This window comes from Leptonychotes weddellii, chromosome 14 (assembly GCF_054177405.1).
Source record: "Leptonychotes weddellii isolate Sample4059 chromosome 14, ASM5417740v2, whole genome shotgun sequence".
Taxonomy (NCBI): domain Eukaryota; kingdom Metazoa; phylum Chordata; class Mammalia; order Carnivora; family Phocidae; genus Leptonychotes; species Leptonychotes weddellii.
In genome coordinates, this window is record NC_138382.1 from 66,373,526 (window position 1) to 66,392,778 (window position 19,253).

Sequence of the window (19,253 nt, forward strand, 5' to 3'; positions counted from 1 at the left end):
TTTGGTTGGGGCAGAAAGTATTGATGGAGCTAGCGTCTCAGATAATGGTAACAGCAAACCTAAAAGCTGTATTGGTACATATATGCACAGGGTGCTCTGGGAGGATCTGGAGAGGAGAGAACGACTTAGAATAAAGTCATGTCGAATGTTTGGTGGGGGGAAGGAGGATTTGAGAAGGCAATGTAAGAGCAAGGTGCGGCACGGTGTGAAGTTGAAAACCTGGACTTTGGAATCTACTGGCTGCGATCGAATCTTGGCTGTGCCCTGTCCAAGCATTTTAGCTTTTGGCAACTTCCTCCCTTTAAACCTCCGTATCCTCATCTTGAAAATTATTGAATTATCTTATGTCTCTTATGACAAATCTTAGGTGTTTTATTCATGATAAAAAATGCAGGTGGAATGCTTAGCATGTTCTCTTAAGAGAACAAGCAATATTGTTGTTATATTTTGCTTACTATTATGATTCAGCCAACTCGAATGCAGGACATTGCCAGGTTCTGCCCACTGATGTCTGTCTGTCTTTGAATGCTGTGTCTCTCACCCTGTGAGAAGGTCAAACCCTGGCTTGACATTTGCATTTTGTTGCCTTAGTTTCTTCTGCCTTTACCTCAATATCAAAGAAATCTCCCTGAAGATTTAATGTTGTAAAGCATAGCTGCCCCTCTTGCCTTAAGAATATGGCATTTTGATGTGATTTGCAAACATTCAGAATGGAAGATGCTCTGTAGCATTCATAAAAATACACAGAACTCGTGTGGTAATGAACTGGTGTCAATATCCCAGACTGCTACTGAGTAAGAATATCCTCTTCATGTGTTGGGATGTTCAGAAATTCTCCTGCACAGGTGTTTGAGAGTGACATATGGTGAAACGGAGATCTCCTTTTAAGGCAACAAAATCAGCTCTCCTGGTCTTCCTTCCCTGCCCCTCTGTCTTTTCACATTAAGACAGAGTCAGAACATATCTCTGCCCAAAGGATCATTCGCATGTGACTATCAATGGGACGTTAAGAACTACGGTCACAGGGGGTTGGAGGGAGCTTTAAAATATTTAGCTTGCTTCATATACTGTTGTGTCATGGAAGCTTAAATGACCTCTGGAGTGGACAATTTACTATCTTCTGAGGCCTCCCATCCCAATTTTGGACCACTATGACTGCTCAAATATTATTCTATTTTTATGCTGGTCTTAAAATGTGTCTCCCTGTAGCCTATACCTATTTGGTGAGACCGAGAGTTCTATACTTCTTTTATCTGAGTCCCTCAAATATTTTAAAAGACTGAGCACATTGTCCTGAGTCAGTCCTGTGTTAGGTTTCTTGCTTGGCTTCTCTTACACAACCATCCTGCCACTTTCCTCTGAAATTGTCACTCGTTATGTTCTTGTGCGAAACTGAGTGATGCTCAGGTGACACTCATTCACTTCTTTCAGTTACCCAGAGAAGGTAAGGAAGTAACGTCAGGCAAATAACCCGTGTAAGCTCCTACAGCTAGTAAGAGTATGTTTGGGAGCTAATCCAGCTCTACAGATGCACAGTGCCTGCAGCTGACAAATACACCACGTTGCCTCCCCTCTGACTGAAAGTGCTTATGCAAAATTCAAAGCAGAATTACTGCAACGGTAATAATACTCAACTTTATGAGTGATAATAATCACTAAGACTTATAGAGAGCTAACCTTTCCAGTACCTTTACTGTATTAGCTCTTCATCTTCAGAGTAATTTTGAGGTTCTCATTTTACAGATAAGGAAACCAAGGCATAGAAAGATCAGGTAACTTCCTTAAAGTTGTGTAGCTGCTAAGCGGCAGGACTAAGATTCAAAGTCTCAAAGTCCACCTTGTGAGAGCCTCTGCTCTGTCACCTAAATCCCCAAATCTTGTGTTATCCCGTGGAAGGCAGTGTGGGGCAGCACACGTTTGTGTCAGCAATGTCTCCCTTGTGCCTACTGAGCTAGGTGATATTCCCGTGTGTGTGTGTATGTGTGTGTGCGTGTGTGTACGTGCGCGGTCACGTGCTTTATTTCATATGAAAATTCCTTATGCCCTGACTTCCCCACACTGTAATTGTTTAGTGGACTTTTTTGCAGGCCTACCATTTGTTCCCATCGAAGGCCAGATTTAGGGATTCAGTCCATTGACTCAGCCTGATGAGACTTGTTTTGTTCCCTCATTGATCATTCCATACCCACTTTCTAAACTTTGTGCCAATTACCAAAATGATAAACACATCTCCTAGCCTTCATCTAAGTCATTAGCAAAATCTTTTTGCATAAGATTGAACTTATACATTCAGAGGGGAAGGATCTTAAACTTCCAGGAGGATCTTTAGTCTTTAATCATTTCACAGATTTATTAAGCAACACTCTGCAGCAGGCATCATGGCAGCGACGGTAAATGCAACTTTTAGCAAAAATAAACTCCATTTCCTCATGGCATTTTTAGTCTACAAGGGGGAGAAATATATTAATCAGATAATAATTCAAATTAATGATATGCATCCTGAGAGAGCTATGCAGGACCTGTGGGTTGAAAATTGTTCCTCTGTAGAAGTGGTGGTCACGCTGAGATTTCACCAGTGACCTGGGCTAAGTACAAAGAGGGAAGAAAAGCAGACCAGCCTTTGTAACAATTTCTCTTTGGCGACAGGTGACTTTAAATTGGTTGAGCCATTGTCTTAAATAGGATGTGAAATTGTTGAAGATGGAGCATTTGCATTTAAGAAACCCTAACAATATTCTAGTTGCAGTTGTCTAAACCTGGTGCTTTGTGTGATGCAGGGATACATCATAAATTAATACTGCCCTGTTTTTAAAAATTCCTGAAACTAAACAATGAGGAAAATCCTGAGTGAATCAAAGTTGAACTTGTTTCTTAATTGTAGAACTTTTCAGATCCTTTATTACATTTAAATAGGTCATTCTAGAATACGGTGTTTCCTAAACTTATTTGTATGATATTCTTTGTTTTCTGTGCCATACCTCTTTAATTTTTTCACCCAGTTTCCAGAATAGTGTGGGAAACATTGATCTAGTTTAACCCAACCCCTTAACCCCAACTGCTTGAAGCCTCTCTAAAACATTCCTATCAAATTATTAGTGAGTTCTTGAATAGCTTCACTGAATGAGAAATACAACCAATGATTTTTTTTTTCCAAATACATGAAACACTTAGGACTCTGCCTAATTATCTTAGTCTTGTGAACTTATCTTGGTTGCCTTTGCTTAGTCTATTAGTTCCCAGAAGCATAGAAATGGTAATTTTATTCTGTGATTCTCAGGAGGAGAAATGTATATTCCAAAGGTGAACACTGGGTTGGGGCAGAACCATTGAAGCCTGAATTAGTCATATTTTATTTTTATAAGAAAGCCACTTATGCTCTACAAGTACCATTTTCTAAACCTCATTAATAAATAAAAAATAAAGAGCCTGCATATGAATAAATGATGAAAGTGCCTCCCTTGGTAATTTTTTTAAGTTTCTGAAAATAGTTCCAGTCTTCATCTACAAACTTAATGCAGTTAGAGCCACTGAGAATGTCATTATGTTGCATGTTTGTTGGTAGAAGTGGAGAGATAGAGGAAACCCTATCACTTGTGATAGAAGATATTTTTGAATATGTAGATCACTTATTCAATGCAGATTATTTACAGTATTTTTCAAGATTGCTGTGGATAATATAATGTCAAAAAAGGGCAAAATTTATAGATAGTAAGTACGGAAGAATCAGATGGCCTACTGGAGTGGAGCTGATCACTTTAATATGCTAATATATCATCACTGTTCCTAGGATATGCTTCTGTTATTACTCATATATCACATTAAACTGTTTACATGTCTTTTCCACTACCAGCCTGGGAAGGGTTTTGGGGGTTTTTTTGGTTTGTTTGTTTTTTAGGTCAGGGCCATGTCTGGCTTAACTTTTTCTAATGCTTAGCATACTTCCTGATATAAAGTAAAGGTTCAAAAATTGTTTAATTTTTCATTGTAATGAATATCATATTCCAGGAATTGTATCTCTAAGACCCAGGAGAATTTCATTCGTGAAAGTTGAACAGAATCACTCTTGATGATGTTATGAGCTCAGTTGGTAGGTTGAAATCAGCCTTTGTGTGGAAGTGTTTATGCCTAGGAGACGGCTAAGTACAGTGGACCCTTGAACAACACAGGTTTGAGCTGCACGGGTACATCTATGCACAGATGTTTTTACAGGACAGTACTATAAACGTGTTTTCTTTTCCTTCTGATTTTCTTAATAAACATTTTCTTTTTTCTAGCTTTCTTTATTATAGGAATATAGTATGTAATATATACAACATACAAGATATGTGTTCACCAATTGTTTATGTTACTGGTAAGGCTTCCAGTCAATAGGAGGCTGTTAGTAGTTAAGTTTTGGGGGAGTCAAAAGTTATGTGCAGATTTCTTTTTTTTTAAGATTTTATTTATTTATTTGAGAGAGAGAGCGAGAGAGAGCATGAACGGGAAGGGGCAGGAGGAGAGGGAGAAGTCTGCCCCATTTATGCAGATTTCTGAATGTGTGGGTGGGTCAGTGTCCCTAACCCCTGTGTGGTTCAAGGCTCAGCTGTACTACAGATGACATTGCCTCCCCCAGTAGGGAGCTGGTTGTTGACCACTTACCATCCCAGTACTTCCTGTGCCTCATACACATGCTCCTCAACTCCTTTTCCTTTTCTCTTGCTTTTTGATACAAGCGCCTAGAAGCTCTTGCGGATTTAGATTTGCATCTTTAGCCTTGGCTGAGTCTGTGCCTGACCTTAAAAAAAATTATCCCTGGGGCGCCTGGGTGGCTCAGTTAGTTAAGCATCTGACTCTTGGTTTCAGCTCAGGTCATGATCTCGGGGTCCTGAGGTGGAGCCCCATGTCTGGCTCTGTGCTCAGCGGGGAGTCTGCTTGTCCCTCTCCCTGTGCCCCCACCCCCACTTGCACACTCTCTCTCTCTGTCTCTCTCTCAAATAAATAAGTAAATAAAAATTAAAAAAAAAATTATCCCTGACTCTTTAAACACACGCATCATGTCTGTCTGTCTCTATTTCTTTCTCTCACATTTAGTGGAAGCAAGGCTCATTCAGACATTGGCCTTCACTGAAGGAAATCAATTTTGGTTGGAGTCTTGTAATTAAGGACCATAGCATGGTGCATAGGGAAAAGCATGGATTTCACTGTTAGAGTTGGAATCCTCCCTTCACCTCCTTGCTATGTGTCTTTGAAGAAGTTACTTAACCTCACTAATCCTCTGTCCTGTAATCTGTAAAAGAGACAATAGAGCTAATCACACAAGTTTACTGTGAGGATTATGAGATCATATATCTAAAATAATCTAACAGAGTGCCTGGTTCAGGATAGGTAGACAATAAACATAGCTATCTTATTATGCCATGTTTTTCTTTGAGGATTAGAACTGGATCTTTACTCTGTCAGCAGCACATCTGTGTTTAAATATGAATTGGAGACAAAGGACCTGGAATAGATGCCAGGCTTTGCCACTTAAGGGTTGTATGATCTGGGCAGAACTCTCTGAATCTCAGCCTTCCCACTTGTGAAAGTGGATAATGATGTCTCACTTGCCTCCCTCACAGCACAGTTGAGAGAATCAAATGATATAATAAATCTGAAAGAAATTTAAAAATGCATTAACAACAATTTCACCTTTTAGGAATTTGACTGAAAAAAATTGTTAGAAAAAGGATACATACAGAATATACATAAAACAGATCATTGTAGTGGTTTTATTAATAAGAAAATTGAAAATAAGCTACATAATGAGAATTATTAAGTAGATTAAAATACATTCATGTAGTGGAATGGTCTGCAGGCATTAAAGTCATTTTATACTAAACCTGAAAGAATATATACCACATTGTTTTAAAGAAGCTACCACTGGGTGGTAAGATTCTTGGTGACTTTCTTTTTCTTCTTTGTATTTTCTAATTACTTTATGATTCATATATACCACTGGTATAATAATAATAATAAATGTTTTAGAAGAATATTATCATTGTGTGGGATCTACAATACATTACATAGAAAAAGGATAATAACAGAGGTTATAAAATAATACACAAAGCATGAAGAATATAGGGCAATGCCAGTGTGTGAACAGAGTGGGTTGTGACTAAAGGTTTTTATATTTTGTGCATCTTGGTCTCTTAACATTTCTGCATTGAGTATATATTACTTTTATAATTAGGGTAGAAGCACTAAAATACATCAGTGAAACATGGAGAATCAGTATTTAGGTGTTGTCATTGTTACCATTCACCATTCAGCAATATTCACGATTCAGGTGAACATACCTCCAGAATGGTTGACACCTTTTAAAAGGATACTCTAGTATGATCATCCCTTCATCTTCAGAGGCTCATAGTTGTAAAACTGGACATAACACCTTGAAAATTACGTGATACATGTTAGTGTTTCTCTGTCTTTTTATTTTAATTGGGGAGAGAGGGATAACCCAGTAAGAAGTTGGACTTTTCAAGTCAAATCAGCTCATTCTTCCCAATTTTAGAAATATCTGCTCTTGTTACGCACTCAAGGCAGTGGTGAAGAAAATGTGGCCATGATGGTGGGGAGAGTGGGCTGAGATGGGGAAGGGTTAGCTCAAGTACGAGCCTTCTGTGACTCCTAAAAGGAAACATTCCATACACAGTTACCCAGTGGGAGTGGCTATAGTAATTGTCCTACTCATAGTTTTCTGCTGGGAAGTCCTCAATACGGAGGACATAGACCCCAGAATCTTAGTTTCTACTGAGTGATCACACCTCCCTGGCCACACCTTATTGATCAAGGTGTCCTGGAATGACTTGTATGCAAGTAAAATTCTTAAGACACAGGTTCTGTGTTCTTTGTATCTCAGAAATGTAGTCATCGCATTGCACTGTCCTAAAAGATGATTGAGGAGCTATAGTTGCAGGGATCCTGGGATCTGTCCTGACTCCTCACTCCTAAGTCTTGATTGTTCAACCCATCTTCCATTTTATGAACTACCCCATTTCCCTTCTAATAAATTAACCTCCTTTTTATTCTCATGAGTAGGTAATCAGTTTCTGTTGCTTACAACCAAAAGAATGTTAACTAATGAAATATGTGTCTGTCTAGGGCACCTGGGTGGCTCAGTTGGTTAAGCGACTGCCTTCAGCTCAGGTCATGATCCCAGGGTCCTGGGATCGAGTCCCGCATCGGGCTCCCTGCTCTGCGGGGAGCCTGCTTCTCCCTCTCCCACTCCCCCTGCTTGTGTTCCCTCTCTCGCTGTGTCTCTCTCTGTCAAATAAATAAATTAAAAAAAAAAATCTTTAAAAAAAAAGAAATATGTGTCTATCTAAAAAAAAAAAGCCATCAGTTGGATGAAGAGCATGAGATCCTTAACAATGTCACTGATAATGGCCATGAATGTACTTGTCCCAAATCTGCTTTTAGGTAACAGTACAGCTGAATACAGCTGGATAGAATAGACTTATACTGAATCTGAAGGTGAATTATCCAAAATTTCCTGAGAGGGAATTGCCGTTATGGGGGCTATGTTGTAAAAGAGGAACCATTATGCAGTAAGCCTGAATCATGAATTGAAATGTGCTTGGAAGATAGCAGGCAAATTTGGTGACTAGTGAGAGACATACATAGATTAGGGCCTGAAGTTTCCTGAATCTAGCCAAGCAGATAGAGAAAATTATTATGTTCTGTGGGGAAAACAATGTTAGATATACACACACATCTTATGTATGAAATATACATATGTATATATACATTACATATATATATACACATTAAATATACACACACATACATATACACACACCTTAAAGAAGTAATGCAGAGCTAAGCAATGCTTTTTAAAGTGTAAAATATTAGTTAACATTATTATAATGTTTCCACATCCCACACAGATGTTATTTCTACACCTAATCCACTGTCTATACCAGTGATCTCCGTCCATGATTTTTGAGTAGGCCATGACATTTTCAGTTATCTCAAGATACAGCGAAAATTTATCAAAGATTCTTGAAACGGAATTAAATGTCATACCTGCTAATTATAAAAATAAATGCAGGTACGAGGTAGTTTATGTCCTAGGATTAAACTGATGGTTTCTAAATGCTGCTTGTTGATGGAGGTTTGGAACTGCTGATTTGGGAACTGCAGGATAGGGCAAATACATCAAAAGATGCAGGCAGAAAAAGCCATGCTTGTGATGAGGAAAGATGGAGAGCTGGTGACAAAAGCTGTTGAGTTGAGAACACCTTGCCACTTATTATAGTTAAGATAGCTTGCCTTGCCTTGGGCTCTTTATTTTAATGTCGATGTCTAAGAGTGAGTGGGTGATTGAGAGAAATGGAGAGAGGTTATGTGTCTTCACAGGGCAAGATGGCAATTGAATGACTACCAAACCCATCCCCTGTGATGTTAATATATGCACTCATTGTTCCACCCTCTTTTCTACTAACGGTAAACAACATTTGTCACTTGCAAGAGACCACTTTTCACTTCCAAACTGATGGTGAACCCACATTTGTATTTCAAATACCAAAGCTCAGGCTGCAGAAGCAGGAGGCCCAGAAAAGATGTATGTCGTGGGTGGAAAGGGAGAGCAGGACAAGGTTCGCATGTGCAATTTGGCAGATCGTTCATAAGTCTGGCCTCCATGACAGGAGATGGCCTAATGCCTCATTAATTCCTGCAGAGATGACGATGATGTATCACCCCCTTTCAATCTGAAACTAAGTAATGCATTAAAAAAAAAACTAATTTGCACATGTTTAATGCGTTCATTAAGCTATTAGTCTTTCAACAAGAGATTTAATAGCAAATTAACATTTATTTTAAATAAAAAAAAAATATCATCCCCCAAAAGTCCCCAGTTAATACAGTTATTTTGTGTTTTGAGCAAATGGGCTATAGGAGAAAACACTTGGCATTAAATTGGGGCTGGGAAAAGACCATGTTGAGTTCTTCTCATTTATTACACAATTAGTCACCCTGGGGCATTATTTTCCCTGAATAACAAATATTTCTGGGGAACAAAAGGCCTCCTGGACATAGATGTGAGAAGGTCAAAGACAGAAAGATTTCAAAAGGGCTATTTTTGTGAATTGAATCATGATAAACTAAAATAAAATGGCTTCCGCTAACCATAAGGTTTGTGAAACAGTGGAAATTGACTTTGGTCAACATTCAGATATCAATATTTACCTAACATTCATTTAGTTCCTGTTATTTGTTAGGTACTTGGCTAGATGATGTGAGAGGCTTAATATAAAGAAACAAAAATGGCATGTATTCCTTCTGTCAGTGAGGTTTTGTTGAATATTTACTATGTGATGTGTGCCATATTGAGCAAGATGAATAAGTCATGGGCTCTTTTCTTGTAGAAGTTATAGATGAATTTGGAAGAAAAACATGTAAGCAAATTTATATCCAATTTACTAAATCTTAAAAATACAGAAAGAAACAAAGTTCTTTGAGAGCAAAGAAGGAAGTTCTGTCTCAAAAAGGAGGCTCAGAGAAAGCTCTACGGGCAGAGTACAGTTTAGGCTAGAATGTTAAAATTGGCACACATTACATATGTAGAAATGAGTGTTGGAAAATGTGCTGCACGTTGAGTGACTGCATGAAAAAATGTACAAAGGAAAATATGTAATGCACAATGGGAAAAATATACTTTGGTTTGGCTTATGTCTTAGCTTGGGCTGCTGTAACATAGCATGTACCATATAACAGAATACCACGGACTTGGTGACTTCAACAACAAATACTTATTTCTCACAGTTATAGGGTTTGGGAAGTCCAAAATTAAGGTGCTGGCAGATTCAGTGTCTGGTGAGAGCCGTCTCCCTAGTTTCCAGACAGTTGTCTTCCAGCTGTACCCTCATCTGGAAAGAGAACAAGAAGTCTCTTCTATAAGGGCACTCTTTCCATTCAGGAAGGCTCCCACCTCATGATTTATTTATGCCCCCAGAGCCTCACCTCCTAATATTATTGTGTTGGAAGTCAGGACTTCATCATGAATTTTGGGTTGCATAAACAGTCTACTGAAATTACCCCTACTCTTTCCTCCCTGGATTTCAAATCATTTTATTATATGAGTTGGAGTTCCATTGTTCTTTGCAGAAGCAGGGAGGACATGGAGAGCACATTCACTGATTAGTGTCCACAAATAAATGTATATGGTATTCTGAAAACGGGCTCTACCAAGCAATATAATTATTACGTCCCTGTTGAGAGGAAAACCTTTTTCACTTTCAGTAGTGAACTATCTCAGGGTAAAACAAATTCTAATGTATTTCATTAAATAAATATTAGATTTTATAGCAGTCTAAATAGATATAGCTCAAGGGCAATTGCTCATATTCTTCTGTTCCCACCCTCATCAAATCTCTTATTTGTTTGCATCATCCATGGCACATTATGTGCTTTCTTTAATAGACTATTGCATTGCATGTATTCTCTCCCGTAAGTATATGTCTTCAAATGAACCCAGTGAAATTTTAATTTACTTTAATAAATTACATTTAAAATTAAAATCTAGAGTAAAATTTGCTATATTGGTCAATCTATTAGCAGCACTGTGCATTATTCATTCATTGCCACATACATACTGCTTTGGTTTGAAGAAGATCCTTCAGTTATTTCTGAGAAAAGACTTTGTATGCAGATTGACAACTGCACAACACTAGTTGTTAATGTTACTCCACGTCTGACAGATTTCTCCCACCATGATATAGTTTACAAGTTCCTGGGTGAGCTTTGATTTGTCACCTTGGGAACCAAAGAAAGAAGAAATAAATCTTGAGAAGGCTCAAAATCCATCTTTTTGGAAAAGAGTAAAGAATCAAATGAGTAAATAACATGAACATCAATATTCGATGTCTACGTGCACACCCGAACTTTGAAAAACATCTGTCTTCCTGCCACTAATGATTTTGTGCCAGATGTAATCCAAATATGTTTGCAAATGGGGGGCAGAGGGGTTAGCACAATTTACTTTGCTAGCAGTTGGTGGTTATAATAGCTACTTTTTGTATCTTTTTAAAAATATATACATTTCAGAAGTGATATGGCACCCTTCACTGATGTGTTTGAAATGACAGTAAAATAAATCTAAAATTGCCTTTGGCTTTGCTCTGCTGTTCATCTTCTTAAAAAGAGATGATACGGTATAATGGTAACAATGTGGATTTTGGAGTCAGACATTAATTTGAAGCCTAGTTGATCAACAGCTTTTTATGTAGTGATATGAACAAAAACTCCCAGTTTATGCCTCTGATTTCCTGTATGACCTGGAAAAGAGCCATTGTTGTTAATAATGGTAATAATAGTAAGAATAATTGAGTATTATATATTGTATCTTAGGTGTTCTACTGAGTGATTTCCATGGAATAACCTGTAGTCCTCACATCTGCCCTAAAACTGCGTGCTATTAATATTCCAGTTTTGGAAGTGAGAAAACCAAGACAGAGAGGCAAAGTGATTTGCCCAAAGACCCAGAGTTAAAGAATAGAAAAATCAGGTTGTCCAGTATAAATTCAGAACCTCAAGGCAAAGCAGCCACATTCTACTGTCTTCTTGATCACTGTGTCTGAGACACTGCAGAGTGCTCCAGCTCCTAAACAGCAACAATATCAGTAACAGTAGTAACATAAAGTGCTTAGTAAGTGCCTACTCTGTGGCTGCCACAGTCCTGAATTTTAATCCGATGAATCTTTAATCTTATGGGGTGGATCCTCTTATAGAAAAAGAAGGGAGGTACAAGAAATTAAGCCCTAGGTCATTTGGTTAGTAACGACTAGGCCAAGCATTGGAACCCAGACATTCTGATTCCTGATGCTGCACTTTTTTCAACTGTTAAGATCCATTTAAAAAAAAAGAGAAAAATTCCATCCTAAATACTTGTTGAATGAATGAATAGATTTTACCTTTCTTAGTCCTAATTCTTCATTGCAGAATAGTTGTGAATAATAATAGTTCCCAATGTAATGAAATATATAGATCATAATTTTATGAAGATAGACATCATTATTATTCCCATTTTATGAGGACACTAAGGGTAGAAAAAGGTTTGGCAGTTTCAACAAATTCACTTATTTAGTAAAGGGTAGAGACTTAAACCTGGCCTTCAGAGGCCAAATGCTCTGCTCATCACCTCCTCCAAATTGCCTCATGTGAAGCAGGAATGTTCTTGTTGAAAGGTTCTTATTATTGAAAGTTTTGTCATTGTAAATGCATGCTCTTCCTTAGACCACTTATTCCTTCATTTATTACAACTTGGAAATAAATATATCCAATTTAGTGTTAGGCAGTGGTAGAAGGTAAAGAGCTGAGTCACTGGGATGTTCAAAAGATTTCTAAAAGCCGTTTGTAGCCTGCAACATGGAAAATACAGCAAGAGAGTCTTGGCACATTGAAATTCAAATGTGTCTTTCTGGCAGCAAACTATCACTGGGTCCTGGGAAGCCTGAGTCTGGGTGAGCTGACGAGTAATGAAGCCCTGCGCCTCATGTCATTGACTCTGGCATTTCAAGCACCACATTCATAACAGAAGATGCACACTGCTGGGTCCCTCTGTACTTCACTAAATTGAAATGGTTCTGCAGGGGAATATGGCAACAGGGATGAAAGAAAAATAGCACTCCTTTTCCCACTGTGCAAAGAGAAGGTTCTGACAGTGTTTATTCAAAAGAGTAACATCTGGAAATGGTGCTGGGACATGGTGACATTATGCCTAGCTATGCTTCAGTAAAGACATCCAGCTTCTGAGAGGGTGAAGAAACAGTGGTTTGTGTGTGTGTGTTTGTTTTGGTTTTACTTTGTATGTAATGCGGAAATTTAGGGCTATGGGGAGTTCTCCCATCTCACCTCATCCCCTCTGTGTAGCAGCGTGGACTTTGGTTCCCGTTTACAGAAACCCAGATGCAAACTAGCTTAGGGTAAAAAGAAGATTTAAAGGATCCCATGATAGAAAATCCGTGGTTACTAGCTTCAGGCAACGCTTGACATAGGACCATGAATACTTCAATGAGGATCCATTATTTCCCTCCCAATTGTGTTGTCTCTGCTTCCTCTATTTTGAATCTCTACTCTTAGAGGTTTCGTTGCCCTATTGTTTCAGTATCAGCTGGGGCTACTGCTTTCTTAGTTCCAGTCTAGCAAAGGGAAAAATAGGTTTCTTTTCTTAATGGCTTAAGAAAAGTTCCCAGAAAAAGTCCCAAATCCCTTTGTCTCTGACTTGGCTTGGACCATGTATCTATGCCTGAAATAGTCTTGCCACAGGAATACAGCATTTGATTTCCATAAGCTGCCCTTAGAGCCACAGATGAACTCAACTTCAAAGGAACAAATAGACTCAAAGTGGAAGAAAGATGTTTGTTTCCAATCTGAGATTTTTTTTTACAAAAGGAAAGTAAATGGATGCTGATAATAACAAACTATGACCAATGGACCTACCCTTCTAATAGACCTCAAGGAAATAAAGACCAGTTGATTTAAAACCAATCATAGAGCTAAAAGAGTATTTACATCTCATCTAGCCGAGAGATTGTAAATTCATGGTCCAAGGATAGGATTCATCCCAAAGATGTGTTTTCTAAGACTCGCAAAGGTTATTTTGTATTGTAATTACTTTTTATTGAAGTGTAATTGACATACAGTATCCTATTAGTTTCAGGTGTACATCATAGTAATTCGATATTTTTTATAGATTGCAAAATGATCCCCATGATAAGTCTAGTTACCATCTGTCACCATACAAAGTTATTACAATTTTATTGACTATATTCCCTATGCTGTATATTACATCCCATGAATTATTTATTTTATAACTGGAAGTTGTAATTCCCTTTACCTATTTTGCTCATCACCCACCCCGGCCCCTACCCCCAGTAATCAACAGTTTCTTTCTTGTATCTATGAATCTCTTTCTGTTTTGTTTGCTCATTTGTTTGTTTTATTAGATTCCACACATAAGTGAAATCATGTAGAATTTGTCTTTCTCTGTCTGACATATTTCACTCAGCGTAATACCCTCTAGGTCCATCCATGTTATTGCAGTTGGCAAGATCTCCTTCTTTTTTATGGCTTAGTAATGTTCCATTCTATATATGCCACATCTTCTTTATCCATTCTTCTACTGGTGACACTTAGGTTGCTTCCATATCTTGGCTATTGTAATAATGCTGCATTGAACACAGGAGTACATTTATCTCTTCAAATTGGTGTTTTCATTTTCTTCAGATAAATACTTTGTATTGTAATTTGAGTTAATATATAACATCTAAAACATAAACAAGAAAAAATTCAGATTTTCACAATTATTCTTGAGGAATTGGAAGATGAAAAACCTCTGAGCCAACATTCTGGCTTGGCAGTTATCAGCAAGAGATGAGTAGTTGCTTTCTTCTTTAGCCAAAGACACATGCTCCAGTCCAGCATAGTATCAACTATTCAATATTGTCTCCTCAACACTGAAGCCCAGTCTAATCACAATGCAGTATATTTGCCCTGTTGTTATCCTTTTGGCAGAAATATGTTTCTCTATGAAAAGGATTAGGGTAGAATGAGTGGTTCATGAAAGAACATGGAAACAGATATATTCTTTGGGGAAGTAAAGAATGGTCCTAAAAGTTTAGTAAGTGAGCACTCAATGCACATAATTTCTTTAGATTAAGAAAAGCAAGCTTTTGCATTTGGAATCCTGGATCAAATTCATTCACCGTCATTTTACAGATGGTGGAACTAAGACTATGGATGATAGAATCTTGCCAAAATGCCATGATAAGTTGAGGAGCTAAGACAGTGTGTCCACATCTTCTGCTTCCCACTTTCACCTCTGATGCACACATACACATACACACGCACAGACACATGCATGCACGGACATACGTACACTGTAGAAAATTGGGAAAATAAAGGGGAAAACTTTTATTTATTTAAGCTGTAAAAGTAATGTAAGTATTTACAGAAGAAAAAAAAACACCTCACTCGTAATCCTACCACACTAAAACCAAGAGATTGTTTTTTCTGTCTCTCTTGCTAGTTTTAAGTTAATACTCATTATCTTACATCGTAATTATGGTATATGCAGAACTGTGCCCTGTTTTGCTAAAATGTCTCATAAGCATTTCTTCTGTTATTATATAGTGTTCCTCATTATTAAATACACAGATAATAGCCAAAGAACAAATGTGCTATAATTTTTGTAACCATTTGTCTTTTTTTTTTTCTGCACATCTCCTAAACTTTTCTTGCTCCTTTATACTGTCTTGCATTCCAATCTCTCTTCCAGTCAAATGCACACTGCTTCACAGAAACACCCCCCTCCCCAAGCACTTAGAGAAACAGTGAGTCGGCAAGCTTGGGGAAATTACATACTAGGAATGGGGGATCTTAACCTAGGTTTCAGAAATTCATAAATTAAGAAGGAAGAGCCAAAAGGAACATTTCAGATTGGTAGCAGGCAGAGAAGTATAAAGGAATAATGTTTCTTATTAGGAATAGTTCCATAGCATGTAGAGGAATTCAAACACATTAAACCAGTTCCTAAGATTCTTGTAAATGGAAATCCAGAGGGAACTGAGGAGCAAGCATGTCTTGATCTGGGGCTCAAATGATTTGTCCAATATGCTCATTTTCACACTTTTTCTTTCTCTCTGTTTTGGCTCTTCTGTATTTTTAAATGGGTTCCATCTATGGGGCTCTGGAGAATGCAACTGCCAACCTGATTTGCATTCTTTGGTACCATGACAACCAAGGAAAGAGATGGTATTTCCAGCAGAAATGTCCCAGGGAACCAAGACTATGTTTGGTTCATGTAAGCATTCCCAAAATAATTACGGTGGTCAGAAAGATAGACTATTCATTCATTCATTTATTCATTTGTTTTTGTTAAGACCTGTGTCACATGATCACTCTTATGACCCGAGAGCGTTGTAATCCATGAGCAAAGAAAAGAGAGAAGCATGCTGGCATCTGAAAATATTGGTTACTACAAATAGCTCCAAACTGAAGTTAACAAGAATGAGTTAGCATTTGAGAGGATAGGTGAAAGCAGAGGATTAGAAACGGGTGGACCATTCAGAGATAAACGTTTAAGTCCTTAATGTGTTCTAAACTCCATTGTATGAATTGAAATAATATGCAGAGGAACTAAATGTCATTCTAGCCCAAAAGGAGTTATTTGCTTTTGGAGGTAACAGGAGAGGGAGAGCAGGTGCTACAAATTTGGATCCTGAAGGAATGGTGTCATCTCTAAGTGCTATGAGAGGTAGTGATGGAGGAGCTCAGCTTAGGCCGGGGACAGGAGGAAAGCTATATGGGGAAGATGAGACTTCAGAGTATAAATTAGTGAATATCTAATGGCACTGATGAGCATAATGTTTGGTAAAGATGAAGGGGCAGTGTGACCTTAAAGCTGGAATAGGATAAAAGCAGGAAGTAAGTTTGGAAAATCAAGTAGGACCCATCTCAAAAGAATCTCAAATGTGAGACCCAGGACATTGAACTTGATTCTTTTTCATTCTGAGATGACTTCAAAAGATTTGATCCCAATGCCTTTGAATTAAAAGAAAAAAAAATACGATGTTTAGAAGTTAGAATGCATCAAGATGAGGAAACATAAAGGCATTATATATTCAAGAGTACATTATAAATAACCAAAAATATGAAAATATATTTAGTCATGGTATTAAGGAAGGAAGGGAGGGAGGGAGGAGGGAAAGGGAAGAAAGAAAGGGAAGAGAGAGAGAGAGAAAGAAAGAGAGAAAGAAAGAAAGAAAAAAAGAAAGAAAAAGAAAAATATTTATCAAAAGATTCCTAAGACCAGGTTTAGCCAAGGGTATGGTCAAGCAAGCATCCTCATATACTTTTTTTCTGGGTGTAATTTCCTAGAGGAAACTAGAGCAATAAAGATTAACATTAAATGTGCATATTATTCAAATCAAGAATTTTAATTCTAAGAAATTATATTAAGAAAATGCTTGGTAGATCAATGGATAAGTATGTTCAAGACAACATTGTCTAAAGTGAGAAAAAAAATAAACACAGGCAATATATTTAAAATTGGGTTATTTAATAAATGATTTGAAAATCATTCAATGGGATGCTACATAATATTGGAAAATAATGTGGCTATATGTGCATTTTATATAATGATAAATATGATATATTGAATTTTAAAACTCAGAATTGAAGTTTGGAAGAATACATGCCAAACTGTGAAGACTGTCAAGGGCTTGAGGACTGACAGAATGAAATAATTTTTATTTTACTTTATACATGGTGGGGATTTATGAATATTTTATAGCAAGAATTCACTTCATTTATAATCAACAAAACATGCACATGTAAATTTAGCTAAAAGAAAGGAAATTATTAAGGAATAAGTAAACTAGGCAGAAACTGATAACATGACTGACTAGAAAAAAGCAGGGAAAAGAAGTAGGAAAAGACCTGGCTGTCAAAGTCCAGCTGATATGGAGGCAATTATCTAATGAACTTGAAAAGTAGAAACACCAATTTAGACAATTGAGGTAAAAATTTCACTTGAAAAAAATATGTCTGACTGATCTGTTTGGCAGATATCAATCTGCATATTAAATTATTCTATGGAGGAAACAAAATAGAAATATTTGACTATGCAATAAGGGTAGGCTGAGTGTTAAGAACTCTGGAGATATCAAAATCTGAGTTTGCAAAACACTAATTAAGCCATTTAGATTCATATTACAAAAGGCACTCACTCTTTAGGGAAAAAGCCACCCTGGGGTTCTTTTAAATAGCAAGTATTTCTAATGCAGTTAAGAAGCAACTAAATTTGCAGAATTTTCACTAACCAAAAGCTTGTCATGAGCACAGAAGCTACGTGAAGAGGACTCATCTGTAGTTTCCCCATCCACACTTAATGTGGGTTTCCATTTGACTGTGACCCCATGGACCTGGTCAGAGTGCAGTGGTAACCCTGATGGTTGGGTCCATCGGTGCAAATAAAATGGAATGGTTGACATTTATAGGTGAAATTGATCAATGCACACAGACACTCTGAATAAAAATCAACCTTTAAAACATAAAATCTTGTTTTGTGTAGCATTTTATATAGTTGGGAAGAACACTTTTGTAGTGTACAGACTTTTAGAATTAAAAGGGCCTTTCACACTCCTATAGTTCAATCTCTTGATTTAATTTGATTTGATTGATTGATTTTTTCAGTTTCCTCATTTTATATCTTTAAGAAATAACCTGAAGGAGTTAGAAAACTTGTCCCAGGCCACCTTTTCCATCTGTGGAAAATGGAGAATTAGAGAAATGTCCTTAAGTCCAATTCCAACATCCTTTCCCACTAAACAATGTGTTACTTCATTTGTTTTTTAGGGTTGCAACTTTACTTTGACATAGGTAAAGCAGAGAGTGTTTACTAATAGTTGCCACTAGTAACTACTAGTTACTATAATTAAAGGACTTAATACATCTTTTCCTGACCAGGTACACACACATGCACACTCATGCATATACCACAAAACAAACAAAATTGCACTCTGAAAATCAAGTTCTCACTTTGTGATTTGGGTTTGTTTTTTCTCCCATTTGTCCCTCTAATCTTCTTTAAAGAACCCATCCACTTCCACACCTCTAGTTATTATCTATTTATATGTAGATAATACCCAATTATTCATCTCCATCTGTAGTATCTCTCTTTAAGCTTCTGTTATGCATTTCCAATACTCTTAATGTTTCTTTCCAGTTCTAGAGAAATACTGAAGCCAACAGAGAGAGAGAGAAGGAAAGAGAATTCTAAGGTATCTGATTTCCTGGACTTATATTTGAAACAAGCAAAGTCTGCCCTTCCTGTTCTGGATTTTGGTAAGTGAATTGATACATACTTTTTTCATCTTTAGTTAAAGTTGGGTTTCTGCTATTTACAGGATTGACTGTGACAGAGTATTATCTAATATAAACATAAAACCATATAGCTATGTGTCTGATTCCAACTAGACAAGCGATAGATAATAAGAATTTGCATGACACCAAGGTGGTCACAATATCTCTCATTCCACATGCTTTTTCTGCAATGTGACTTTGCAATTACTCCATGAAGAGATGGAGCTTATCTCTTCACCCACTTGAGTATGGGTGATTGTTTTGACAAATAGAATATGGTGGAAATGATGCTGTTTCAGTTCTATGGAAAGCCTTTAACTTTTTAGGCAGCTTCTTCTTCCTGCCACTTGGAAGTCAGTCACCATGTAAAA